We start from the raw sequence: 2,508 nt of genomic DNA, 5'->3' as shown, positions 1-2,508 counted from the left end.
AAAATTCTAATATGAACATTGAAGATCATATGGTTAGTTTATATTTCAGTTATATTTCAGTTATATTTCTTTGCTTATGAACTTACCTTCTACTGGGTTTTAATATAAGCTGTTTCTAACTTATTTTTTGCTGAAGCTTTTCCTATCTTTTTCATTAGCTCTTAGATGCTTTCCCAAACAATGGGAAGTGGTGTCACATGACACAACTTCCCATGGGCTGGATCCGCCCCTGTTTGTATGGTTGGATTATATAAACTGAAAAATCACTTCATAGTTTCTAATAATCATTACAGTTTGTATTAATCGATACACTATGTAATCTATTGTACTTGTTACCTTTTTGAGGCTGTGGTAGCAGCAAAATTCATAACCTTCACAATAAGAATCGTCACATATGTTGATTTGTGTTTACTTTCGCAGCTAGCTCATTTGTTACTAGAACCAAAAAATGTTAGAACATAGGATTTATTGTCCTTGTTAGCGAGTTCAAATTTCTTCATGCATACATATGTTATTTCTAAAATGCCATCAGTCTTAGCATGATCTTTATATAGCTTTAATGGATTTATTGTTTTTTCCATTGATGATTTGTTATCACTTAATTCATTAATGCTGTCTTTTTCTTGACTTTTTTACATTAGTATATTTTGACAGCAGATGAAAATATTAAACAGACAGCGCATAGGGAGGTTGATGTTCAAGTGGATCTCTTACATGCTGACACTGGTGCTAATCGTCTTGTGAGTGGTCTGTTTAAAGGGAAAACAATCATTTATGCTGATTTGAAACATGTGGTCTTGAGAATCCTGCCTAAATATCTACCGGAATAAATGAATTGAAAACTAAAATTGACATATTGGGACAATGTCGACACAAAGAACATCTTCCGGGTAAAGTTACTTGAAACTCTGGAAACTATCAGGAGATTTGTAGTTAGATGGTAGTTAAGCTTTTACCAAAAGGATTACAGCTCACACTAATTACATTTTGGATAATTCTGAGTTGCTGTTGTGAAAATTTCTTGTAAACTTATGACAACCATTGATCTCAGGCCAACAAGTTGCTGTTGTGCTATTTGCAGAATAGTTAAGGGAAAGAAGAGCAAGAGAGGGGTGATCAGAGAACAAAACCTATTAAACGAGAGGGTCCTAATAAGTTGGAGGCTGGTGTATCTACCAATTCTAAACTAAACGATTTGGGAAAATCTGAGATTGTAAAAATAGCATAAAAAAGGTCGCTAATAACTAAGAAAAAGGTTGACAAGCTGGTGCATCTGATGCAACTTGATAAGAATGAGAGAAAAATTAATTTGTCTGATAGGTTATTGTTTGCATATGTTAGATGATTGTGAAAAAATATGCTTCCAGAATTTGCATTGAACAATTTTTTCACCTGTTTTTCACCTTGATGGAAATGTTCAATACAATACATAGAAAATTTCAAATTTAGTTCATATATAGTCCTTTCAAATATGAGATTGACATTTGCACTTACAGTTTTTTCCTTCTTCTTCAGCTACGGAGGAGGTCAATGGTTCAAGAAAATGAGGTTGTTGTCCAAGCCATATTCCATTCTATAAAATAAGTTCGTTATATTGAAAGTACTGCATAATTAAGAATATATGCGTCCCTGTAATTTTCTTTTGCTTAATAAAATTTCGATAAAAGTAATCAAAATAGATTATGATTACCTTATTTCTTGGATATTTGGATCTTTTTGACAAAAAATGTTTAATTTAAGTGAGAGTTTTAAATCGTGTACATAACACAATTCTCCTTGCTGCAGTTATGCTTGTTTCTCATTAATATTTCAATGTGATTGTTCCTAAAAGTGTAGCCTCTGAGCGTAGCTGAGAGCAGAGCAGAGCAGAGCAAAATAACATACCAATTTACATGAACTGCGCGAGTTGCATATGTCCATATATATATATATACGTGCCTCTTTTTGCATATTATTATTATTAATTTAGTTATGAATTATATGACAGATAATCAACAGTCGATTTGAAAAAAAAAGGGAACAATTTTGCTAACATAAAAGTTCTTCTTGCAGGCTTTCGCATGGGACTACCGCGCGCTCATCCCTCCATATAATAATCCAAACACAGTGGGTTCGAAAATATTGCAAGGAGTAAATTATGCATCCGCTGCGTCTGGAATTCTTAATGAAACAGGAACTCTATTTGTACGTAAGGGGAGTTTATGTCTGTTAAATTCTCCCTTTAATCATGCTATCCGATGAAAATTCATTCGTGCGTTGTGCTGTGTTGTTAACAGGGACAATTATTCCCGCTGGACGAACAAATCCAAAATTTTGGGAAGACGTTGGAAGAATTAAACTCTCTCCTGGGAGGAGATGTTGGAGATTACCTCAAGAATTCTCTGTACTTTGTTTGTGTTGGCAACAATGACTATCTCAACAACTACCTGCTCCCTCTCTCTAATAAACCTAAGAAATACACGCCTGAAACTTTTGCTGACCTACTCCTGCATCATTTCAACAGGCAAC

The 2,508-nt window shown here is 34.0% G+C and overlaps 1 long non-coding RNA gene across 1 annotated transcript; it reads left to right on the top strand.

The window, feature by feature from the left end:
- Window positions 684-1,757, top strand: LOC109842343. The gene is made up of 2 exons (XR_002247312.1): window positions 684-740; window positions 1,516-1,757. It is a non-coding gene; the product is annotated as an uncharacterized LOC109842343 (long non-coding RNA).

The sequence above is a fragment of the Asparagus officinalis genome, chromosome 1 (assembly GCF_001876935.1).
Source record: "Asparagus officinalis chromosome 1, Aspof.V1, whole genome shotgun sequence".
NCBI lineage: Eukaryota > Viridiplantae > Streptophyta > Magnoliopsida > Asparagales > Asparagaceae > Asparagus > Asparagus officinalis.
Note: the sequence above shows the minus strand (reverse complement) of the source record. Positions and strands in the feature narration are given on the sequence as shown.